Below are 27601 nucleotides of genomic sequence, written 5' to 3'. Positions count from 1 at the left end.
CCATGTGAGTGTATTTTCCCCTTTTTTGAGAGTCTATTAATGTTTAATGTTCAGTTTTTAACATCTGTTCAAAATTCTTTACACCTTTTTATTGAAAGAAAAAAATGACATTTTATCAAATGTCATTTGTTATCCATTAAGAAATAAAACAGATCCAAGTTTTATTTTTTGGTCTGTGATTATTAAATTATTTTTAATAAATTTTCCAATACTAGGTCACTGTCACATTCATAGGATATAATTTTATCCTTAAGTGATTTTGTGTATTTCTAATTCCTTTAGCTCATGTTTTCATAAATATTTGTGATTTTTCCTTTTATAGTTCTTTTGATATTTTTTCTTATTTGTGGAGTGTTTCAGTATGATTTTTTTTATTAAGTGAATCTGAAAAATGAATCGGAGCCCTGTAACAAAGTTCTTTGTGTGTATGACAATGGATTCCTTAAGAGTATATTTTCAAAACCAGATCATAAGTACCTGGTAAAAACAAGGTAGCTTACTCATTTAAGCGGAAAACATTTTAGCTTCTGCCAAACCTTTCTGTCAGCTGGTCAAGGATATATATAGACTTAAACATCAGACAGAATTAGGCTCAAATCCTAACTTCACCACCCACCTGCTAAATATGTGCATTTGGCAAGATACACTTTTATCATAGAGAAAAAAGTATAAACTTTCAGTCCCTTTTTAGAGTTACCTTGAGAATTAAATAGACTTACATTTGTAAATCACTGTATACACAACACATAGTACGAGCTCAGTACATGACTTTATCTGTTACCTTTAATTTTCCTTGAATAAAAAAATTAATTTTACAATTCGACTAGTTATCTTTTCATAATATGAATGGCTCAGTGAATTGTGTAAAGATGTGTTTTCATAAAATTATTTCATTGAAATTACTTCACAGTAAAAGGTAAATTTGAATTAAAACATTATCATGGGCATGATGATGAACTTAAAGTTTGACATTAGATGCTCCAGTGAGACATGGAACCATAAGAATGAAATCACAGTCGGTTAACAATAGTTTTAGGAAGCCAGGCTGAAAGTCTAAACCTCATGTAATGTCTTCCACTCTTTCCTGTCACCATAGCCTTATTCTCATAGAAACTTGAGAATGGAGGAGAATGGGAGAGCCTTTACCCCCATGGAGGTTTATTCCAGGATCTGCAGATCCATCATCTAACCAACAGCAGAAAAGCACGTGTCTCTTTCTGCATGGCAAAACAAACATTCAGGGATCAAAGTGGATTCAAAGCAAATTCTGCCAACCTGCAAAAATTTTGCAAAATAGCAGTGAGAATAAAATCTTATTGAATGGATGCATACTCCATTTTCAAAAGGCATATACAGACATATTTACCTCACTAATCAACTGCATTACACAAAAACATTCAACTGTTTCACTCTTTCTCAAAAAAAAGTATTAATTTGGGGTTTATGTCCACTGATCAATATTATCAAAAATATTACTTCTATGTAGCTACTCAATAGGCTGAGATTGGAAGGCAGTTTGAAACCAGCCTAGGCAAAATGTGATACAGTACAGCCATTAGCATGACCATGTTCATTACTGCACCATAGCCAAGATATGGAATCAACCCAGATGCCCCTCAATGGATGAATGGATAGTGAAAATATGGTATATAAATACAGTGGAATTTTACCCATTTTGTGAAGAAATGGAAGGTTCTGAAAAAATCATACTAAGTCAAACCCAGAGAGACTAGAATTAATGTATAAATCTATAAATCAATACTTTGAGTGGGCTGAAGGTGTGCACAAATGTATTGTCTAAAATGTGGTAGATTCAAGGATTCAGCCTTCCTGAGAAAGGCTGACAGTTCCACAAAATAAACACCAGGAAATCTGTATTCGAAAAGGGGGCTGTGATCAAGGGGAGAGGGCTAGATCATTAAAGATAGGAAGACAGAGAAAGCAGTCATAAAATTCAATGCATATCCTACGACAGTAAGAAAATTGAGGAGGGGCTGGGAAGGTGGCCCAGCAGTAGAGTGCTTGCCTTGCATGCATGAGGCCCTGGGTTCGATTCCTCAGCACCACATAAGCAAAAAGAAAAAAGCCAGAAGTGGTGCTGTGGCTCAAGTGGTAGATAGCCAGCCTTGAGCTGAAGAGCTGAGGGACAGCGCCCAGGCCCAGAGTTCAGGCCCCACGACTGGACTCAAAAATAAAAAAAAGAAAAGAAAATTGAGGAAAGGGTGGAAGATGGGGTTGGGAGGGATGAGTGAAAATGTTGAAAGAGGTGACATTGATCACATTCATTGTATTTGTAAGTTGTTGAATGTCAATTCCTTTATGCAGCTACCTAAATTATGTATCTAAAAGCTGGGTGAGGTAATGCCACACCATCATTTCACCTGCACAGGAAGCAGAAACAGGATCATCACAGTATCACAGTCCAGGCTAGTCCTGCAAAAAGTGAGACTCTGTTCAAAAAATAAAGAAAGCAAAGAAGGATTCAATCTGGTGCAAGAGCAGTAGAGTGTCTGCCTACCCAACATGAGTACCTCATGTACTGAGACCTGAGTACCACCAAAAAACCAACCATGAACCTAGAGTACCAACAAACATGGGAGGCGAGTACCACCCAAAACAATTTACTTGTGTTTCATTGTCAATGAGAGAGCAGTTATGAGGAAAATAATATATATCTGTATATGTCAATATCATGAATTTCTCCCAGGTTTTAAAGATGACAGATTTTAAAATAGTATCATGATAGGCCAGTTGCCTAAACTAAGAATGACTTAGGTAAGCACAGCTAAGAATAAAACTAGCAAACCAAGCTTGTCTCTCTACTAAGCAGGGTCCCTGGCTGACACAGGATGAAACTGGATCCCTCAAGGTCTCAGGATGTATTATTTACTGATGATTTGTAACAGTAGCTAATTCAACTGTATCCATTTACATTCTAAAATAAGGAACCCTCACCCTACCATTTCTCTGCTGTCCTTTGCTTGATAACAGCAAAGGCATTTCAGGAACTTCCCCTGGATCCGGTGAACATGAATTGTACCTACCTTTTGTCTCTTCTGCCCCGGTATGGTCTCAGTTATTATGGCTTTTCTGTTTTCCCCAGATTACTCTTGATGGAGTGTCTTTTCAATATACCATATCCCTTGAAAGAAATGAAATGGATAAATGCTTCTAGTTCTCTGTTGCCATAAGTAATGTAAAAGTGGTTCTTTGGGCAAAAAGAAAAAAATATATAATTTCAAATATTCAAATGAGTGTAAATTTTTTTATTACTTTGTTCACCCCAACTCATCAATTGTCTTCTGAGAAGTCCTTGTGTTTTGCCTTTAATGATATAAAAGAAGCTGTCAGAAAACATTCTTACCAAAGAGCAAAAGCAACAATATAGAAAGATACATTGTTTTCCTTCAGATTTTCAAATTTCTATTGACTAGATAAGTGACAGCCTTTCTCAAATGTGTGACTGAAATATCTATATATCCCTGCAGCGGTTCATCTTTGATTTTCAATGCCAAGGAGAAAAGACATTGTTTTCCTCGATCGCCTGACATAGTGATTGACATGCTTGTGCAGAAACAAACCCAATAGAATCCAGTCTACACATAAAGCCTCAGCATCAAGAGATAACCAAGAAATTTGCTATGAATAGACAGTTGACCCACATTTTTTCCTGTTAGGCATTTCTGTATTAAATGTCCCCGTTTTAAAAATAAGAATACATACAACAGCCTATTTATTTTCATTTCCAAATACACTTCTCTGAGAAGTGGCTACAACTGACCACTAGTCAAAATGGAACCCATTCACTGAGGTAGGCTACATACATTAGCAGAAACATAACAGAACCTTAGATGTCCTGCATGAAAAAGCCATGTTTTTCCTAACATTTGTTTTATCTTAAAGAAATCACTGTTTTTTCCCTGAATGTAGGTACGTGAATTATCAATATATCACTCTGCTTGTATTTTCTGTCTGTCCAACTTTACTAGACTTAATGTAAGCAAGAGACTCCATTTTGTTCTATGTATTTAGGGATTCATGCTGTCTGCTATCTTCTCTCTACTCTATTTCTGTTAAACAATCAAATTCTACCCATGTCAGGCTCTCAATACTCTGCAGCTCACTTTTCCTTCGAAGGCCATGTGCACAGCCACCCTCTAGTCTGACTCTGCATCCACATGGCCTCCATCTTATCAATTCCTGCAGAGATTGTGGATAATATCCTTCACAAGCCTTCCTCAACTGAAACTTCCTCTTCCAATCCAGGCTCCCCAGACCATTCACAGTGGCTCATTAACTGAACTCTAAATTCAAGTGAGACCCGTGAATCACATGTGGTGACTTTTCACCACATGATTCTTAAATAAATGAATCTTTGTTCTCATGATACCAGCATCACTATATTAGTCTCTCTTAAATTAGTATCCAAACAATCTGCATACTTTTTTTCCCCTTGGCCTTTGGCATTTTTCATAGCATACAGATGGAGTATTTCTAGAGGAGTTGTCAATTCAACTACATTGGATTCTAACTCATCCATTTATCAGGTTTTGATTTTGTCTCTTTCTTGTAGGTAATTACAAAGCAGTGCTCACCAAGTGTGCATATGCAGTTACCCAGCCTACCTCCTCAGGTTCCTATAAGATTCAAGGAAGATAGCATAAAATAATCTAGCAGATACACAGTTAGTGCTCTTCCCTAAGAATAGTAAAATTAAAAGTTGCTTCTTTTGTTTAACACTAGATGTAGTCTGAGACCCTAGAAAGGGATCTGTGATCACACTCCTAACATCTTGCAGGTTTCTTTGAGGAATGTGATGTTCTGGAGATTTGTTTTTGCTTCCAAAGGAAAAGAACATCAGAGGAATTATATTCTAATGTATCTGGATTTCAAAGACATCTTGAATCAAAAAAAGCTAAAAGAAATATTGCATGACTTTACCCATGGACTGGACTTGTGGCATCTGAAAATGCTGATCTCATAGAAATAGGGAATAGGACCCCTGGTTATCAGAGCCAGGGAGGGCAGGGAAAGAGAGAACATTGGCAGACATTGAACAATAGGTTGAAAGTTACAATCGATCTCAGAATTTTCTTTTATCTTTCAAAACTAAAATTCTATACCCATTTCTTCTTCCGTAAGACCTTTAATAACAACGATCCTATGTCCTACTTTTTGTAAACTTGACTACTCTGGCTATTTCTTACACATGAAATTATATGGTAATATGTAACATGTATTCATAACATCATGAACACATGAATGTGTAGCATTTACTTTGGATGAAGCATACAATGATACATTATTATTTTTTAACTGTTCCAGGTTTGCAATATTTTTTTCTACTAATGCAGTATATCCTGTATATGTGTAATGTATTATCGTCCAATATCTCAACCTTGAATATGCTCATACATGCATACACGGTTTTCTGAAGAAAGTTTTCCATAGGTATAATAAAAGATGGGGAGTTTTATGAGGCAGGTATAATGGACCGTGTGACATGACACCAGATTCCCTTTTGGAACTGAGCCACCAATTTGTCCTGCTGACAGGAGTTCGTGCTTGATAGACATCAGGCGAGACCTTCTCTGAGAACTTCTCTGAGACTCAAAGAGGTGGCATTACATAATGCGTTGTGACAGGACATGAAGAATATGTCCTGGACCTCCATGTGGATTGATTGTGAGGAATCAGTTTCTTCCTTTACATTAGACAGCATCCTAGATACACAACTGATACCAAGTGGCTTCTGGTAAGAAAGGTAGAAATGAGTATAATGTACACCAAGCAAATGGAAGATCGCAGAGGAAGAAAATTTAAAGCACAAAGAAATATGACCTGTTTTCTAGCAGGCTCAGTTGTAAGAAATCTTAACCAGCTGACAGAAAGGATAACAACTGACTTGGTAAGCACCAAGCCTGCGGATGCAGTCAAATAACAGGACTATCCACAGGAAGAGAAAGCAACTAACCATAATCAAGCAGGTTTTTTTATTGTTAACACTTATGCTAGCTACAAATGCTAGCTATACTACAAGTATTAGGATGCCCATTTTACAAATCGCAAAATTAAATCTTAGAAATATTCAGTAATTTGCCAAGATCTCATAGCTAGAAAGTATACTGGAAAGATTCAACTTTTTCTCTGTATTACTTTTCCAATTAAATCACCATATAGTCTTACAGAGTATATACTTACAAGAGATAGAAAATGTTTCATGAAATATGAAATGAGAGGTCTGAATACTTTCTACATACAATGGTCATCACAACTTCATGTTTGAAAATACAGCATGGAGTTATATACCTCTAACCCTAGCTATCTGGAAAGCAGAGGCTGGAGGATCATGAATTCAAAGCTAACCCAGGCAGAACCTCAATTTCCTATCCCAAGAGAAAAGTATAAACAAAAACCTGGGGTGTAGCTCAAGTGGCTGAGAGCTTGTCTAGCATGTATGAGACACTGGATTCAATCTTAAGTACTTGAAAAATGTATATGTTAATTTTATACATAATAAAACACTCATAGATTATAATGTATAATTATATACATGTATAATAAATGTAATATAATTATATACATGTATAATTTTATACATGTATAATTTTAATTATTTCTTAAAGTCTATGTTCACAAATTAACTCATGTTCTTTTTTTTGGGGGGTGGGCTCCAATCGTGGACCTGAACCCTGGGCCTGGGCACTGTCCCTCAGCTCTTCACCTCAAGGCTAGCGCTCTACCACTTGAGCCACAACACCACTTCTAGCTTTTTTTTTCTGTTTATGTGGTGCTGGGGAATCGAACCCAGGGCCTCATGCATGCAAGGCAAATGCTCTACCACTGAGCCACCTTCCCAGACCACTCATGTTCTTTTCGAATAGAAGCATGATGATATTTTACAAAAGGAAGCTGTGGTTTCTTGATTAGTAAATGACCATCATCAGTAGTGTCAAAATGTTAGACAATTCTGCAAAACTGAAGGAAAATGAAGGAAAATTGGTTGATTTAACAAGCCATGTAGGTTTTTGGTTTTTTTAATTAAATATTTTTTATTGTAAAGATACTATAAAGAGAGGTTACAATTACATGAGTAAGGTAATGAGTACATTTCCTATCCAGCATTGTTACCCCCTCCTTCGTTTTTCCCCTACTGTCCCTTCTCTCCCCACCTCCCCAACTTCTCCTTCCCCACCCCCCTGAAGTTGTAAAGCTTTCTCATTTGTCAATTTTAAATCACAAATTAAAATACATGGCTTATCAACTTTTCTCTGATTGCTGATAAGCCATGTGTTGATAATTAAAATTTATACAATATGACCAGAATCAAAATTTTATATGTGTGTCATATGTCTAATTTATCTAAAATGTTTCATTCAAATTCATTCTTCATTAAATAATGAATTAAAAAATGGGTGAAAATGATTGAATCAGATATATACTAATGGTTCAGATACCAGTGAATAAAAATTTTAATGTCCATCCACTTTTTTAGTCGAACTACTTCTGTAATATTTCAAACATTCAAAATAAGCTCAGGTTTTTCCAATTAAGAATGTAATGCCTCTATTTTACAACTAAGTTTACACATTGTTTTTGGCAAAGTTGATCCAGAGTCTTAAAAGATGTTGATAAACATCAACTCTGACTGTGAAACTGCTTTGACCTTTCAGGTGCCTAGTAGAAAGTTAAACTTGCTTTTAACTCTGGTGGGTTTCCCTTGTATTGTTATGGAGTGGAGATTAAGCAAATATTTTCCCTGTGAGCTCTCTTGCTCAAGGCTAGTGCTCAACCACTTTGAGCCATAGCTCCACTTTCCAGTGTTCTGGTAGTTAATTGGAGATAAGAGTCTCATGGACTCTCCTACTCAGGCTAGCTTTGAGCTGCAATCCTCAGATCTCAGCCTCCTAAGTAGCTAGGATTACAGGTGTAAACCACCAGCTCCTGGCTAGATTTCAACGTTTTATAAACATGGGTTCTGTGTTCTGAACCTTGTGGAACACTTTATATGTTATTTAACCCCTGCAACCTACCATATACATAGATTCTTTTTCTGTGTTGAGATAGGGAGATATATTCACAATGTCAGATAGTAAGGAAGACCTTGACCCTGGATTTAAGCTCCGCTTAAAATTTGCAAATGACTCAGTATACATGATGATTACGACTAAGCAATATCCTTGAAATTTTGACGTACCTTTGACATATACCTTTTCCCTTGTGTGATTTTCCTCTTTTTACTGCTTATTTCCTGCATGTTTACTGTTTCACTTTATATTACAAAGCTCTAGGAAATAGGAAATTTGTGGAGAACCACCAATGTATTTCCTCTATTTTTTTCTCCTAACCTCTCCCCTTTCCTTTACAGCACATGCCAGAGAAAATCATCTCATTGTGGACATAAAAACCTTAAAAGTACCCAATATCTGATGCATTTATTTTCATATTTATAGAATTTGAATGGATATAAAGGGGCTAGATCAAAAAAGGGATATCCTAGCTGTGAACTACAGAGTCAAAGAAGAAATCAAGTGAACTTAGTCACACAATTGATTCTGTAGTCTTCGTCTCTTGAACTCTCTAATTGTTTAAAAACTTGTTTGAAAACAAGTTTGTTGAAAATTCAGAATTTCCCTCATTAATTCATGTGATATTTATGATATAATAATCAAGAACATGGATTCTGAAGGCATAGTCTAATTATAAGTCTATACTGTCTACCATGGCCCAAGTTCCTCTCTGAGTCAGACAAGGCTTCCCTGCATATAAAATCAGCTTAATAATCTTTTTCACATGATTGTTAGAAGTTCAGATGCCCTACTAACCTTAAAACACAAAGAACAATACCTAGCACATACAGTATTCAGTGTGTTAGATTATGAAATCTCTTACATAAAATAAATAGAATGCTCCAGCTGATTATATAAATGATAGAAACTGTATAAAACACCTTTAAAAAGACTTAATGGCCTATAAGCCTAGCTACTCAGGAATCTGAAATGTGAAGATTGTAGTTCTAAGCCAAACTGGCAGGAAAGTCTATGAGACGTTTATCTCCACTTATCTGCCAAAAAGAAACTGGGACTCAAATGGTAGCGTACTAGGCCTGAGCACTATGCACAAAACTTGTTTTAATCTTCACCAAAACTTACAGGTCACTCTGAGTGCAAACACTCCATGCCAATAAAAACCCTAGGCTACTGTTTCAGGATTTGAAATTGTTGTATCTTGACCTTTAAAACATGTGGCAGCATCTTGAATAAAAGCCATTGCTCAACACGGACACTTTAAATCCTAAAAGCAGAACTTAGCCTTCCTGAGAGAGCTGATTAGTTTCAACACTTTCATCAGCTCTCTTGAGTGAATTGTGTACCGTGTTAAGTATGAAAACTAGCTAAGACCAGGTCTTGATGAATTGTTATTTTCTGACCTTTCTATGCAGAAAGAAAATGTAAGATAATCTTGCTTTTATATTGAAGCAAATACATTACCATCTAGGTCCTCTTAGCCAGAATATGATCACCTTGCTGGCTTTTCTCAAACGTTTGCTTTAGTTACCTAATTTCAATCAGAAACTGTACATATTCCATGTAGCACAATGAAAAACTAACTGCTTACGGAACCCAAAACTCAATGCCTCCAGTTCATGTTTAATTAAGTCTATATCAATAACTCCACAAAGAACCCACATCCTCATAGAATATAACGCTATCTTCTTTGATGCTAAAGTCAGATACTTACTGCTGGCAACCCTGGAGCCTCTGAGGAGGCCTGGCATATCATCCCCCATCCAGGCTATGCTGCTTTTCCCATGGGGTAGCCCTACCACTACTGAAAACTCCATGGGGGATGATGTGCCACCACTGAGCCCCCTGGTTGCTCAGCAACAACACCTTGTGACTGCTCCACAAAGACTACTAGGCAACAGGGCTGAGTTGCACCCAGCTGTTCTCCAGCACTCTCACAAGCTCAATGGCGCTCAAGAGGGCCAGGTTAACAGGAAGCCAGGGACCCCTACTTCTTCAAGTGACTACTTATATAATCTGCACACACAGTTCTTGGACTACTCTCTGGCTGTTGCTAAATAAAAATCAAGACAGAGTTTGTTCCTAGCCTGAAAGATACCCTTGAAAATACTCTTGAGTTAAACTCTGTCCTTGGAGACTTGGGGAGGTTGACAGAAAATCTAGGGCATCAGAATCCAAATTTCTGGCAAATTTTAAGTATTCGCAGCTATTGCTTATTAAATTATATTTGAAACATAACTTTGAAGGTTTTCCAAAGAATTTAGCTATTTACCTACTTTCTCTTCATAGATGGAACATTGGGAAAATATAACTTTTTAAAAATCATACATATTTTTATTTTTTACTGTGAAAATACTGTACAGAGGGGTTACAATTACATGGGCAAGATAATGAGTACATTTCTTATCAAGCTTTGTAGCCTCCTCCTTTGTTCCCCCTTCCCATCCTTTCCCATCCTCCCCACCCCACCCCCGCAAACCTCCCCGCTGGGAACCCCCCCACCAAAGTTGTAAAGTTCATTTTCGACATACTGACTTGTACATCTCATATCATACATATTTTTATATAAAAATCTGTTCCTAAAAACTTGGAGCTAGGTTTAGTGGCTCATACCTCTAATCCCAGAACTTGGAAGCTGTGGAAAATGATTGTGAGTGAAAGGCTCTATGCACTATATAGCATGCCCTGTCAAGAAAAAAGGAAGGAAGGAAGGAAGGAAGGAAGGAAGGAAGGAAGGAAGGAAGGAAGGAAGGAAGGAAGGAAGGAAGGGAGGGAGGGAGGGAGGGAGGGAGGGAGGGAGGGAGGGAGGGAGGGAGAGAGGGAGGGATGAGAAAGAGAGAGGAAAGAAAGAAAAAGAGGAAAGAAAGGAAGGAAGGAAGGAAAAGGAAAGAGAGAAAGAGAAAGAGAAATAAAGTAAATAGGTGGGAGGGAATGAAAGGAGGAAGGGAGGAAAAGAGAGAAGATTGGAGAAAGAAAAACAGAAGGAGAGAGAAAGGTAACCCACTTCAGTCATTTCTAGTCAGGCCCTTTACTTCTTATCTATGGTTAAACACACGCTTACATCATCAACTTCAACATCCCACACAGTTCCACACCCTAAAATTCAACACATTTAAAATTAGCCATAATTTTCCATTCACATCTGATTTATACCTTAGAAGACAAACACATAACAAATCTTAGAACACCTTCAAAACCTAAGTACAGCCTTGCCCACATTGTCCCACAGTGTTCCTTACCTCTCAGAGGCATTTCGCTAAGGCACATGGGCGTTCAGCCAGTATATCACAGCACAGATAAAATTCCATTACTCTCATGATTCAAGACCTTCTATCAAGTTTAAGAATTTTTTAGCATGATATGAAATCCTAAAAGCAGGATTTTGCCTTCGTTATAAGAGCTGACTAGTTCTAACGTGTTACTTTCATGTGCATTTCCTGTGAAACTTTCAAACATGTCTGCTGCTGTCTTGTGGAATGCACACTCCATTCTGATGAATTCTTCACAGTTCTGAAACACATCAGGCACGTCTATGCTCTTTCTTCTTCTCAAGATACATCCCTTTGCCTTACAAACTATTGGTTATTCTTCAGACCTGGCAATAATGTCACCTCCTTTGAACATCTATCCTTGACTTTATGATTACTTATAAACATACCTAAGCATGCTCATACTTAATTCATCTTGCTATGATGACTTGATTCACATTGCTTTCCAGCTATTAATCCATCTGCCGTTAAGCCTTTGGTCTTCAAGAACCATATTCTATGTGACTTGATCTCCCTGGGACCTGGTTCATTCCTTAACACTAAGGAGATGGTAAACTAAAATCAGTGAAGAACAATTTAACCTAAGGCAGATTGTAAACTGAACAAGGATTTAGTTTCTTTTCATTTTTAACCTCATTTATCTACTAAGTGACAGCACCTAGCAAGAATGGGAAAGTAAGTAATTCATCCAAAACTGAAAGTAAAATTCAATCTCCTTAATCTTGGCCTGGTTTTCTTAGTAAAACATAATGAGTCACTATAGTGTAAACAACCAAATATTCCCATAGTGATTTAATTCATTCAGTAAAAAGGTTAAAATAATGAGATTGACTATATTCCAACCCCTAGCCCTCTTTTTTTGGTGATGCTTGGAATTCACCACTGAACTGCAACCGCAGCCCACATTCCTTTTATGATAACATAAAATTCATAATAACATAAAACTCAAGGGAGCTACATATTCAGATAATGACCAAACACTGACCTGAATCACTTGCAAGGAAGACTATTTCCCATTTCAATCAGCTGCTCTTAAAACAAATTTTATAAACATAGTTTATTCAGTAATATTTTATGCAGCTAGAGTAGGGAAAGTAGAATAAAAAATTAATTTACAGCTAACCAAAAAGCAAAAAGAACTTATCATAATTTAAAACCTGTTAAAAATTCAAAACACAGAATTTCCTCAACATCTGTCTCCCGCAAAGAGCTAATAGAAAAATTAAATTAGAACAGGAACCAATAGAGCATAAAAGACCATGAATATATTAGCCAAGGGTAATTCCACAAAGCCACTCAACCCTTTCTCTCACCACCTCAGAAGCTATAGAGTCATAGAAGCCTCCATTTTCATGCTTTTTCCCTGCATTTGCTTAAACAACCTTGTTAATACCTATTTTCATATTAGACTTAATCTGATTGTCTATGTTAAATCAATCTACACAAGTTCTTATCAATGGAAATCTGAATTATGATCCTGTCCATGTTAAGAAACCTGGAGAGATGGGGCTGGGAGGGTGGCTCAGTGGTAGAGCGCTTGCCTTGCATGCATGAGGCCCTGGGTTCGATTCCTCAGCACCACCATAAGCAAAAAGAAAAAAGCCGGAAGTGGCGCTGTGGCTCAAGTGGTAGAGCGCTAGCCTTGAGTTGAAGAGCTGAAGGATAGCACCCAGGCCCAGAGTTCAGGCCCCACGACCAGACTCCCCCCACCCCCCAAAAAAGAAAAAGAAACCTGGAGAGAATTCTTAGTCTGTTCTGAGCTATGGATTCCATTTACTAGTACTAATAAGGTCATCTTTCTCCAACTGGAAAGACATTAGTGTTGGAAATACATGACTGCCAGACAGTAATCACTACTACATGATAAAATTTGGGTTTCATATCTAAAATATACCTGGAACACAAAGAACTAAATCCCCAAACAACAAATCCTCAAAGAAACAACTGCCTGACAAATAAGTGGGCTAAAGACTTACAGAGAAACTTCTCTGAAGAGAAAAGAAGGATGGCTAATACACATGAAGAAATGCTCAACCCCTCTAGCCATAAAAGAAATGCAAATCAAAACAACACTGAGATACCACTTGTTCAACCACTTTAGAAAGCAGTATGGAGGTTCCTCAAAAGATTCCACATAGAGCTGCCCTATGATCCAGCAATCCCACTTTTGGGCATTTACCCAAATGATCACAAACAAGACCATGCTAAAGCTACCAGCACGACTATGTTTTATTGCAGCATTGTTTACCATAACTAATATATGGAACCAACCCAGATGCCACTCAGTAAATGAATGGATCAAGAAAATGTGGTATATATACACAATGGAATTCTATGCCTCCATCAGAAAGAATGACATTGCCACATTTGTTAGGAAATGGAAAGACTTGGAAAAAATTATATTAAGGGAAATAAGCCAGGCCCAAAGAAACTTAGGTCCCATGGTTTCCCTTATTTGCAATAACTAGTATATGTCTGAGCAAGCAGAAATGGTCATAAGATGATGTTAGGCAAAATGAACCCCAAGATAAGGACTCAAGTTGTTTTCCTTTCTTGCTATTGTTTCTAACATATTTATAAGGTGATTGTTTTGTTGCTTTGTATGTCCCTCCTCCACGGTATAACCCCTGTTTTCACTGTATTTGATGTTGGTATAATTTGGGGAGGGGAAGGGGAAAAAACAAATCGTTTAAATAGGGATACAGAAGGTGGACCCACTGCAACAATGAGATGTACAAGACATTATGTCGAAAACTGAACTTTACAACTTTGGTGGTGAGGGGAATGTAGTTGTGGAGATGGGAGGAAAGGGATGGTAGGGGAAAAACAAAGGAGGAGGCAACAATGCTTGATAGGAAATGTACTCATTACCTTGCTCAAGTAACTGTAACCCCGCTGTATGGTATTTTCACAATAAAAACTTATTAATAAAAAATAAATAAATAAAATTTGGATATGTAGACAATTTACTTGGCAGGGTATATCTGAAAATATGATTTACACATTTAAATAATAGATATCATTGCTGTGTTTAAACTCAGGAAGTGCTACACTACTTAAACATACCATTACTTGTTTACATTGCAGCATAATCATGATAACATCTTTTTTTAAGTAAATACTTTTTCTCTCCAGTATTAATCTTAAATCTGCAGGTAACTTTCAGAACCAGTTTATCGACAGTCTTTTATTTTCCTCCTGTGTAGTACTAGGGTCTCGAGCTTGCAAAGTAAGCACTCTACCACTTGAATCACATGCCAGTAAGTTTATTTATTTAATTTTTGAGATAAGGTATTGCAAACTTTGCCTGGACTAGACTCAAAGGCTTTGTTTGAGTCTACCTGCCTCCAAGTGGTTGATATTATAAGTATGTTCTCCCATGCCTGGAAAGACAACTTTTAAGGTAAAAATAATAGTCACAGGTAGGGGAAATACTGTAAGTGATAGGAAAAGTACTGATTCTTAGATGATCATTAGTCACCACAACAAAGCAACCAGAAAATAGTAGTATCAGTCTGCTACAAATAAACTAAAAAAGCAAAAAGATAAGCAACTTCTGTAAATAATACAGTGAGTGATCATGCTTTGTTTTTTTTTCTTTATATACTCAACAGCCCCTTGACAATAACAGTTTGTACAATCAGCAGTAAATTAATCTTTTATTACTAAACTGGTTCTGCTTATGAGTATTTATCATATATTCTTTTAATATCTAGATAGATAGATAGATAGCTCTGATAGCTACAAATTTAAAGACTTCATCTAGCATTTAAGGCCAGAACTATAGCCTTAATCTATCTTTCACTCTTTTTTTAAATAATATTTTATTGTAAAGGTGATGTACAGAGGGGTTACAGTTACATAAGTAAGTTACATAAGTACAAAGAATATACTTATGTACATTCTTTGTCAAACAGTGTTACCCCTTCCCTCATTTTCTCCCACTTTCTATCCCCCGAACCCAACTCCTCTTTTCCCCAAGTTGTAAAGTTCATTTGCATATAATGTCTTGTAAAGTTCATTTGCATATAATGTCTTGTGAGTATCACTGTCTCATTGGTTCATCCTTTGTCCTTTGTCTCACCATTTTGCTATTCCCCTTCCCTTCCCCAAATCATATATATATATATATATATATATATATATATATATATATATATATATATATATATATAATACAGAGTACCAACATCCAAAACAGTGATAACAGAGGATAAACTAAAGGGGAAAATAAGAAAGAAAAAATAAATAACTTCACACAGTACATTAAAAACCAACAACTCTTCTTTCCATATCTTGGAGTTCATTTTAAATAGCATCATTTTATATGGTCCTATGTACATAGCTATTGAGCTATTGTGATCCTCTGCTAGGACTATCCTAGACATATACTAATTTTTACAAATGAGCGAAACCATGGGATCTATGTTTCTTTGAGTCCAGCTTACTTAATATGATTTTTTTCCAAGTCTTTCCATAACCTTCTGGATGGGGCAATGTCATTCTTTCTAATGGGAGCATAGAATTCCATTATGTATATATACCATATTTTCTTGATCCATTTATCACCAAGGGGCATTTGGGTTGGTTCCATATCTTAGCTATGCTAAATAATGCTGAAGTGAACATAGTTGTGCTGGTAGCTTTAGTGTGGCCTTGTTTGCAATGATTTGGGTAAATGCCCAGGATTGGGATTGCTGGATCATAGGGGAGCTCTATGTTCACTCTATACTGCTTCCCAGTTTACATTCCCACCAACAGTGTCATACCATTCCCTTTTGGCCACATCCCTGCCAGCTTCTGTTGTTATTTGTTTTCTTGATAGTGACCATTCTAACTGGGGTGAAGTGGAATCTCAATGTAATTTTGATTTGCATTTCTTTTTATGGCCAGAGATGTTGAACCAGAGGGATTCACCACCAAATTCTATAAGGCCTTCAAATAAGAATTCACTCCAATACTCTAAACTTGTCAACGAAATTGAAAGTGAAAGTCACTACCAAACTCCTTCTATGAGGCCAGCATAACCCTCATCCCAAAAATAAACAAGGACCAATCAAAGAAAGAGCATTATAGATCCATTTCTTTAATGAACATCATTGCAAAGCTTCTCAATAAAATTCTGGCCAACTGACTTCAACAACTAATCAAAAAACTCATACACTATCATCAAGCAGGATTCATTAGGAATGCAAATCTGGTTCAATATATACAAGCCAATTAATATAATTAAACACATCAATAGGAGCAAGGATAAGAATGACATGATCATCTCAGTAGATATGGAAAAAGCATTTGACAAGATACAACACTCCTTTATGATGAAAACTCTGGAGAAACTAAGAATCCATGGAATATTCCTCAACATAATAAAGGTTGTATATGACAAGCCTACAGTTAGCGTTATACTTAATAGTAGAAAGTTAAAACTATTTCCTCTAAAACCAGTAACAAGACAATGATGTCTGCTCTCTCAACTCCTCATCAATATAGTGTTGGAATTTGTAGCCAGAGCAATAAGGCAAGAGATGAACATAAAGGGGATCCAAAGAGGGAAAGAGTAAAACTCTCCCTCTTTGCAGATGACATGGTCCTGTATTTAAAGAACCCCTTCGAATCCTCTCCCAAGTTATTTAAGCTGATCCAAAACTCTGTAAAAGTAGCAGGGTACAAAATTATCCCACAAAAATCAGTATCTTTACTTTATGCCAACAACAAGGAGAGGGAGGCTGAAATCCGAGAAGCAATAGCCTCAAAAATAAAATACTTAGGAATTAACATTTTACTCTTTATCTCCTCCAAGTCCTTACATTCTTCACAGCTCTGTCCTTTTCTTTCCTGTAGTTGTACTTCTGCTGTTACTGCTCTGCCTTTCAAGAATACTCACTGAAATTCTCCTGACATCTAAGAACCATCCCAACTAGCACATCCTCCATGCAGTCTTTCTGATTAACCTCAAAGCTAATTTTATTTTTCAAAAACCTTACTACACTTTCTATTTCCTCTACAGGACCTACTGCACTCTGCCTCAAAAGACAGCTGTATGCGTTATCTTCTCTCACCTCCCCCACACAGACAGAAGTCTAAATGTACTACAGGAAAGATGGAGTCTCACTCATTCCTGTTCTACAGCGCTTTATCACCAAACAACATCAGCAGCAGAAACAAAAAAAGAAAAGCCCTGAATGTAGGAGGATTTTTTAATAGACATTTGTTTGTTGGAATTCAGTTCTGTTTTCATCTCAAGTATGAAAAGTTACAGCATTCTGTAAAAACTTACATTAAAATATCTATTATTAGCCATTATATATAGCATCAAAATATGTAATTATAAGCCAGGTGCCACTGGCTCATGCCTATAATCCTAGCTACTCAGGAGGCTGAGATCTGAGGATTGAAGCTGAAAGCCAACCAGGGCATGAAACTCTTACTCGAATAAACCACTAAAAAACCAGAAGTGGCACTGTGGCTCAAGTGGTAAAGTGCTAGACTTGAGCTGAAGAGCTGAGGGACAGAGCCCAGGCCCAGAGTTCAAGCCCCACAACTGACCAAAAAAATGTAATTATAGATGCTATTTAGAATAATGTATGTACCTGCTTATATATATATATATATATATATGCATTATAGATAAATAGAAAGATAGACAGATGAAGAACTGAAATTATTTCCTTCATAGTAGTGAAAATATGCTGAGAAAAAAATCCTAAATCTCAAGAAATAGATTCTCAGAGTCACATGACTAAAAGATGAGTTGGTTTCACATAAAGCTTTTTTAATTTCTGGCTTTAGGGATATTTTCCCTAAAATTGTTTTCAAAACACATGTTTATATATTTTCTCAAATGTTAATTGCAAATCATATGGGAAAAAGGTTCCCTCCTTATTACTTATTTCTCTTCAAAATAATATATAAATATTTAAATGGTGTGAATTTAAAATAAAATCAATTAATACTTAAGGAGAATTATGATAAATGATATTTATCTAACAAATTATACTTCTTTTTCAACTTAAATGACAAAGAATACAGCCAAGAATCAAGATATTAAAAATACTGGTCTTCAGTCCACTAAATCTTATCAAGACATATATTCTAAGAATGCTCACAGTTTTTCCACCTAAGACGGTCCTACAACCTTAATCAGAGCCAATATATGCTTCTACTTTATTTAAACCATCTGTCACCAGTTTGGAGGATGGAAACAAATATTCCCTTTGGAAGCATTCCCTCCTCTATTCTCACTCCATTAGATCCAGTTATTTTAAAAAATGGTATTGAGACCAGATCTGACAAATTAATTTCAAATGCAGGTAAACACAGTGGTTGATGACTCTTGCCTGCCACAAGCTTATTACATTTCCCTGTCGCAGAAATTGCATCAAGCATGGGCTTCTGATACATGTTGGTCCATCTAGCAACTGCTACTGAAGATATACACTTTCCTTTAAATTTGTACTTGAGAAGTTAGCTCTAGAATGGTTCCATACCTATTTTGTTATTGAACAGAGGTTGAGAACGAAACCAAGTTAAGAAGAGCAGATTCAAGAAGTAGAAAGAACTAGGTTCTGAAAAAACCTGCTCTGACTGAAAGCTGGCATATCAATGACATAAATCTAAATTTTTCCTCCTTTCTCCTTCTGTCAATTCGATGTGGATTTTCTATCATGGATTGCTAGGATATTCTTTTTTTAAATATGCTCAATGATCTCAGTTTCTCAATGTACAAAATGAAAGGGTATAGAAAGAGGATATAGATACAACCTACCGAAGACAAAAAATAGCATAACAAAACAAAACAACAGCACTTAAATGTAAAGGCCCATACAAATGGCACATAAAAAGTAAATTTAAATTTCAAAAGTGGCTGGTGTTTAAGTCAATTCCTTATTCCACATAGCATCATGGGAAATGCTTTCGTCCCTGGAAAAGCCAATATATTTGGTCATGATATTTGGTATTATAAGGACTATTCCTGGGTCATGAAAGATTCAAGTGGTGGGGATGTTTTGAGGTTGGTTGGGTTGGTAGAAGAGAATATGGCGAGGGACTAGCCAGACGCACACAGAACTCTTAAGTTCTCCTTTGACTTGTGCTGATAGAAACCACTGGGAGACAGCTTCCTCCAAGCAGCAAACAGAGTTAAAAACAGAAAGGTTAAAGAAGTAGTTACTCAAATAAAGCCAAACACAAGGGTAAGGATAAATCTTTAGACTGTTGTATAACAAAAATAAAAACTGTAATAAAACTATGTTACTATGTACAGAGTTGCAAATTTTGAGAGTTCAGAAAATGAAGAATATTGAATAGGTTAACTAACTCAAGGGATGACTACAGAAATTATAGGATAAGGTCAATATTACTGGAGTTATGGAAGTCCAAGTGTTGAGAAGCTGGGATCATTGATATATATATATCAATTGCCCAGATTGAGGACGGAGTGAGGAATAAGATTGTCAGAGGTGAAGTGATTTCTCCAGGTAGGGGCAGGTGACAGGTATGTGTAATGATGGAAGATGCTATAATCAGATAGCTCAAAGGGACAGAATCAGAACAAGAAGACAGAGGAATAATGTGTGTCCTTTTCCCTAAGCAATATTTAATATTCCATTTGGTTCAGGGGAAATAGAACACTCAAGAGAAAGTCAAATTCCAGGAGTAAGGAAAAGGGGAGATGACAAGAGAGTTTATTGTGACTGTACAGTTGTTCCAGAGGACATGATATGATGAATTTTTAATACAATTTTGTTATTATTAAAGTGTTGTGCAGAGAGGTTATAGTTTCCCTGCCCATATTTAAAGATGAATAAAAAGTAGAGATTGGTTCAGGAGAGAGGCAGCAAACAGTATGATGGTTTTAAATGAAAAAGAGAAAAGAATGATTAGACAAATCATAAAAACAAAGATCTGAATCATATGTTTCAAAGTTGATGGGAATTTAGAAACTATATATAATATGGACCTTGGCAAATTCCTTAAACATCTGAGGGAGATGTGCCAATTCTAATCTGGGGAAATGTGTTCCTCACTTCATTTAAAACTTTCTCCAATCCCTCCCAAAGGCAAATGAATAAAAACTGCTGCCACTCTTCAACTATTATAGACTGTTCTTATCTCCACATTGTGGAATCCATATGGTACATATGAATGCAACCCCTAAAATGACTGGTTTTCTTCAATAGTGTAGGACTGTGAGAACAGCAGTAACAGTTCATGTGGCACCCAAGTTACCATGTTACCTTTTTCAATGATCTTTACAAATTGACATTGAGAAAGAGCACTCAGTGCACACCACACACAGCACTGACTTTTCATCATGTCTAGTGTGAGTAAAGGATCTGCCTATTTTCTTGGGTTCAATGATCGAAAGCCTTCCAACCTCGCTTCTCCTATCAGCTCTGCTACTTTCAATGAAATGATTATGAATAGATATTCTCCTCCTCTACTTATTTGGAAAACAGAGACATAAATCAACTCCATAGGTTGAAGAGTAAATGAAATACATGAGAGCATCTAGTTTGAGGCCTGACATATGGCACAGTGAATAGCAGTTTCCCTTTTTCTTTATCATAAACGTATTTCTACGGAAAGAAATAAAATAGCTACTCTCCCTTGCATTTGTTTCTATGACAATGTTCTTTCCAGCTTCTCATGGGAACTCATTTCCTAGGTTTCTAGTTTCTACAAACTCTCTTCTCATGCTACATTTTTATCATAGGAGTCTCATCCTTACCTCTTACATGCTAATAACTAAATCAACTTCCACTAAGCTCCTCATACAACTGCTTCTTGGTTATCATGCTCTGACTTTTCTTTTACTTATTATCTTTCTTAATAACCACTATAATAGTGTCCTATGCCTGCTAAAATGAATTATGAAAAACGACGTGGCTTAATATAACAGGGAATTCCCTATTGTTTTCCAGTCCATTCAGGAAGCCAGCAGTCCAAAATTAAGAAGTTGGCATGGTTGGATCCTTCTTTTAACCTCAGTAGAGGATCTGTTTCATGCCTCATTCTCAGCCTCTGGTGATATCCACCAAATGTAATCAGTTAGGACTAGTTAGGATTGGTTATACTGGAGGAATCTCTTATTTTCAAAGAAGTTCTCATTTTTATATTCTAGGAAGAGACAAAATTTGGGGAAGAGATAATCCAGTATACTCATCAGTATACTCTGCTCCCATTCTCAAATTGTCATGTTCATAAATAACACCAACTCACAATTTCAAAACAACAATCTGAGAAATATAACACACTCTCTACTCTTCCTAGTGTCACATGCCAGCTGTCATCATGCCCAGTTATTTTCAGGTCCTAATATTTCTAGAATCTATATGAGAACCCAAAAGCACTGGTCTTGGGCAGCAGTCCATTAAATGTCCTTCAAATCTTAACCCCCACAAGAGCATGTGTATTTGAAAGACATATCTACCTATGTTTTTTGTTTTGTCTAACTTTTCACTAATATAGTAGGTTCTGCTTTTGTACTGTAATGTGTGGTTTTCTGATGCACATCATTTTTCAGGGCTAGAGGAACTGAAAGGTGGAGTGATTTCTGTGGAAGCAGCGTCGGGTGCAACTTCTTATTTTGATTTGATAGACTCTTTACAAACCTTCAAAGTGTGAAAAAAAACCTATCATACCTATAATCTGGCTTTCTATTAGGTTTCAAGGCCTCTTTGGGAAAGGCAAACAAAAAGGCCTTATTTCAGTATTTTGCTGAGATTTAATATTATAACTGGCTCCAGAGGTCTATAATAAAAGTACTTATTTTCATTTTGAAAAATAAACTAACATAATAAACCAATGTAATTGGCTGAGTTATAAGCCATCTTTTACACACACACACTCACACACACACACACACACACACACGTACTGATTTGGGAATGACATTTTCTTCTTGAGACATATTACCTCCGCTTATAGAAATTAGTCTAGATGTGATTTTTAAAATATAAAATATGACATGTGAGCAGACTAACTCTCTAGATTTCTATGGTTTTATTTCAGAATTACTACACTGAACCTCAATTTCTCCCTTGTGTTCATTCACCAAATGAAAACTTTTACTTAAGCATGTTGTAAGCATGCTGATTCTGTGGAGACAGGGTTTCTCTTTGATCTGCATGGCACATCTTAGGGCTTATAAGGAAGGAGAGAATAGGAGAAGGAAGAGTCCAGAAAGGCATCGAGCTGCATTTATACTGTATACATGCTTTTCTGCTTCCTTCCTCCCCTCAGAAAACAACTTTTCAAGTTGCTGTGGCTCCATGTTACCTCAAAGTATCTACATCTCCTTGGCCCTCTTCTCTGTCTGAGAAAGTCCATTTCTAATTCCTTGAGGATTCTAGGTGATTAATAATGCTTCATCCTGCTTAGGAACATGTGCAAGTCCAAATTGCTTCATTCTTAGCTCTATATCTCTGAACTCTCTTCCCCAAGAAAGGACTCAACTCTTAGACACAGTTATGTTTTTAATATTAGGAGTTACTGAAGAATATGCATCTACTCTGCTTTGTAAAATTTATAGCATGTATCCTATCTGCTATACATAGCATCAAACTGCTATCTGCCACTGAAAGCTGGTGTGAAGTATATTTTACTTGAGTAAAAAGTAACACATTTGTTTTTCAACAACTATTTAAAAATGAAAAGAATAATTAAATTTGGTTTTACAGGCATAATTGGGAGCTTGACCAAAATTTTTAGGCAATGTTGTTAACTGATAATGATAACTGACGCCTACACAAAGCATATGAAAATATTTGAGACGAACGGGATCTAGAAGAGCAAATACTAATGGAGAAGTTTTAAAATAAGAAAGCTGCAACCCTGGATATATCCCTAATATATGATTTTTTTTTTGTATAAAGTCAAAACTGAACTTTGACCCTTAAGTCTACAAATCTATTAATAGGATATGATTAAATACCCTTTATACAGGGCCGTGGTTAAAGAAAATATTTTATCATGGGATTTATTGTTTGTTTTGCTATTCAGAAAAGAATGTATTATTCCTAACTCCAACTTTTGCACTGAAGGAATGGAAAACCACTGTTAAGCCATTAAAACTGTGTCTCATCAACAACTTAAAATATAACTCTCAAATTGCTCACCATCTAATTTTCATGGAAACATAGTCTTGATTAAGCCTGATTCGTTCTCATTTAGCATTAAAAAACCATTAGCAAGAAATATTACTGAAATTTATATGACTTTCTTTTAAAGTTGTTTGCTTTACTTGAATGCATAATTTGAAAGGAAGGAACATGTTTTCTTCCCCAATCCTTGCTCTACATACATTTGCAACCAATCATAGATGATACACTGGGAACCATTTATTCCCCTAGCATTTCTACATTTTCCTAAACATGTGACTTATATCTAAAAAGTCACTTTGCATTTTTTAGAAGTTATAAATTCATCATATGATCAAGAAATTCCATGGCTAAGTAGTGACCTAAAAGAAATGAAAACATGAACTCTCAGACACTCATGCAAAAGTTCTTGGCAGCATGATTCAAAAGAGCCACACTTGGGAAAAATTCAAATCTCCACAAACTGGTGCATGGGAAAAATAAGGTAAGTCCATAGATTAGGAAATTATTTAGCAATTGAAAGGAATAAAATATTGATATTACAACGAACTACAAAAACATTACACTAAGTGAACAAATCCATAAACAGAACATATGCTAGTCCATTTATTTGAATCATCTAGAAAAGACAATCTATAGAGATGTAAACATAGATCAGTGGTTTTCTGAAGCTGGAGTGGGAACAGAGACATGAGAGAAAGAACAAAGTGATTTAAAAAAAATAACAAACATTAAAACTAGATTTAGTAGTAGTTTAACATGCTTGTAAAAATTCTATAACTCACTCATAAGTTTCTAAAAATTCATTTGCCTTTAAGTAGTAATAAAAATTACTAGGAAAATTAAACTGATACACCAGTGATCTAAACATATGCTGACAATGACTTAAAGAAAAGCAAAAGGTCTTTAAATAAAAATGAAATTTGACCCATTTTTTAAAATATTCTGCATTAGCCTCTCATAACATGGTGGAAAAAATTTGTATAGATAAGACCAGGCAACTATGAAAAAACTTTCTTCATTTTATTCGAAATTATACTTCTCTTCACACTTGAATGATTTGAACTTTCAGTACATTTTTAGAAAATGGACCGTCTTGACATAAGTGTCAGTAGGAGGGCATTGGAAGTGTCTGACACACTAGTAGGAAACAACGATTTTAAAATTCTGTCCAAGAACATATGGCATCCATCCCAGGGCCTCCTGCGATGCTGATAGCCACTCAGTTCCCATTTTAATAATGCAAACTCTGAGCTTTTTATATTCAAGTTCCTAGGTGTGTACTGTCAGTAAGGAAGGTAGAGTGGGCAGACGGATTTTTTAATCTCAAAAGTACATAAAGAGAAACCCAACACTCAAGAGTAAGTTGAACCCAATACCCTGCCACTTTTGTTTGTTTCCAGCTTTTGTTTGTTTCAGGGTGAACATCTGTGTGCGTGTTCATCAGCCTCTCGGTCTCCAGCTTCTACACCTGCAGACACCGGCTAATCATAACCACCTGCCAGGTCTTAGTTTACTCCGGGGTTTGTTTGAGTGTTTCCCATGTACCTATCCATTTCAGATGCCTGACTCTTTCTCCGTCCAAGTTCAGATGAGCTGCTTTCTCCTGGAGGAAATTAGGCGATGGGATAAACCCTGCCATCTCAGCCTTACCGAGGAAGGGCCATGGGGGTCTGGGAAGTGGGCCAGGGCAGCGATCTCTGTCCTTTCCACCAGGAAGGCATCTCAGGACCTTCCACAAGAGGGCTGGAAGCAACAGTAGTCGCAGCAGCTAGGACCCGGGCCCTCTGCTTGAGTCTCTCAGCTGCCACCTTCCCCTTGGCCTCCCAGTTTTGCTGCCAGGGTCTTAGGGCCAGGGAAACGTCTAATCGCGGTAGGGGACCCCTGAGGCCATTGGTTGACTCACCCACCTATTTATCAAAGAATGGAGGGAAACCGGTAGGGAAAGGTGAGTTGGCCGAAGCCACAGGGCGAGATGCTGGCAGAGCCGGTTAGAACTCGGATCTCTGCCGTCCCGGTGGCCGCCGGCTGTTGCCCGGGGCTTGGGAAAGGAAAACGACGTGGCCCTGCGGGCGCGAAGGGCAGCTTGTAACCGGAGGTCACCGGGGGCCGCCTTCCGTGCCAAGTGGCCGAGCTCCGCAGTTAGGTCTGTCGACCGGAGCGCGCCCCTCCCACCCCCGAAGTGCCCGGGCTCGCGCTCTGACCAGGCTCTGGTCAACCGAGCAAAAGCGGACATCTGCTTTTGTGCCGGTCGGGCGGAAAAGGGGAAAGTTGCACGTAACCTCGTTTTCGATGGCTCGGTCGCCCCCGTCTCCCCCCACCCCAGCCCACGAGGGGCTGGCTTACCCGCGGGCGCTCACAGATGCCGGCGGGGCCGGGGCCGGCCAAGTCGCTGCGCGCACAGCCTCGCCGCGCCCGGCCGGGAGCTGGGGCTCCAGGCTCCCGCTCGCCTGTGCGGTGCGCGGGGATGCGGGGCGCGTCTGAGCTCCGGGGCTGAGGCTCCGCCAGGCAGAGGCAGCGACGCGGGGGGCGGGAGGGGGGGCGGCCCGGCCCCGCCCCCGGAGCGCAGCGCGCCCTCCCTGCAAACTCGTCACCGAGGAGCTCACACCGCCCCCACCCACCCCACACCCCCGCAGGAGACCAGAGCGCGCGTTTGTGCACTTGTCCCGCGTGCGCGTGGACAGGCTAATCATGCGCGATCGTCCACCTGTGTCCCCCGCCTCTGACACCCCAGGTTCCCCAGAGGTAACTGGGGAGGGGGCGGGGGTAAGTTAAGGAATTTTCTGGGTGTGACCATGGGAATCTCCTGACCTCTGACGAGGAGTGCTGGTTTGGATCTCCTGGGTTTGTGGACACTCCAAGGATTTGTGTCCCCAAGTGTCGGTCCTAAGGTGGTCCTTACTATCTAATCGTGTTTGGAGAATTTAGGACTGCACATAATTATCTTATCTGCTCCTGTAATCAGTGTGTGTGTGTGTGTGTGTGTGTGTGTTTTCCACAGATTATTTTGACAGACTGGGACCACGTATGCAAAGCAGACTAGTTTTTAGGCAAACAAAAGCAAAAATCAGCGTGTATCGAGTTTCAGTCTCTGATACGAAAGAAAATAAAGTCATTATTAAAGTCATGGGTGGTACTAGGGTTTGAACCAAGGGACACAGCAAATACTGTTGCTTGAGCTACACTACCAACCCTTTTGCTTTAGGTTATTTTCCCCGACAGGCTCTTACAGTTTTCCAGCCGGTGCACACACAACCATCCTCCTAACTATACCTCCTTAAAAGCCAGAGGATCTGGTGGTTCACATCTCTAATGACAGCTACTCCAGAGGCTGAGCAAGGGAATATTGTGGATTAGAACAATCAGGGTTAAAAGTTAGTGAGATTCCATCTCAAATACCAAGCTTGAAATACGGGTTAAGGTCTACTAGGATCCCACTTAGTAAGATGTGGTAGCTAAGAGGGTCTCAAAGTCCACCAAGGCAAAGACTCAAGACCCTGCCTGGAAAATAACTAAGAGCACACAATGGCTAGGGGTGTGGGCTCAAAAGATCTTCTAGCACTGGTTTTAAACCCCAGTATCTCCAAACAAAAGAAAACAATCAAGAAGAGAAAAAGCCATAGGCAAAGGATGTCAATGCTACAAGAAAATGAAAATGAGTGAAAGAGTACTTCTCTGCCGCGTCTATTTTTATTTTATTCTTAAGATTGAACCCAGAGCACCTTAGCAAGCACTATACCACTTGAGATATTCCACCAGCCCTTTTGTTTTTGAAACAGGGCCTCATTTACCTTGAGCTTTTGGTGTTTCAAGTAGTTAAAATTATAGACATGCTCTACCATGCAGTTTCTTCTCTGCTTTTAGAGAAGTTAGTTTCCCCTTAAAGTTCTGGTATCTCCTCTGATTTCCTGAAAGTTGTGGTTACTGTTCAGTTTTCTTGATACTAATCTGCTCCTTTTTATACTGCCTGTGGTCTCCTGGACCTCAGGGCCTGCCTGAGATATATGCTAGTTCTCTACTAATATCAGATTTCCTCTCATGCAAATCTATATGAAGCATGCAAATAAAATACAAGTCAAGGCTCAATTTAAAGTATCTATAAATGATACTCAAATCAGACTTTTAATTCAATATCCATAACTACACAGTGTGGTCATAATTATCTCTATTTGCAGGTAATAAACTGAGACTCAGTATGGCT

At 37.8% G+C, this 27601-nt stretch overlaps 1 protein-coding gene across 3 annotated transcripts in view; it reads right to left on the bottom strand.

The window, feature by feature from the left end:
* The window catches only part of Pkib (cAMP-dependent protein kinase inhibitor beta), a 96771-nt gene extending 70878 nt beyond the window's left edge, over positions 1-25893 (bottom strand). The window contains exons 1-3 of one of the 3 annotated variants that reach the window (XM_042671157.1): positions 25747-25893; positions 3045-3142; positions 2382-2450 (exon numbers count right to left, since the gene is read on the bottom strand). The gene's annotated coding sequence lies outside the window, so the exon portion shown is untranslated. The remainder of the gene's footprint in view (positions 1-2381; positions 2451-3044; positions 3143-25746) is intronic. The other 2 variants (XM_042671098.1, XM_042671235.1) reach the window with 2 other exon arrangements.
* Between the last annotated feature and the right edge of the window lie 1708 nt (positions 25894-27601).

The sequence above is a fragment of the Dipodomys spectabilis genome, unplaced genomic scaffold, assembly GCF_019054845.1.
Source record: "Dipodomys spectabilis isolate Male_0828 unplaced genomic scaffold, ASM1905484v1 ptg000001l, whole genome shotgun sequence".
In the NCBI taxonomy this organism is placed as follows: domain Eukaryota; kingdom Metazoa; phylum Chordata; class Mammalia; order Rodentia; family Heteromyidae; genus Dipodomys; species Dipodomys spectabilis.
This window is presented reverse-complemented; position numbering and strand designations above follow the sequence as displayed.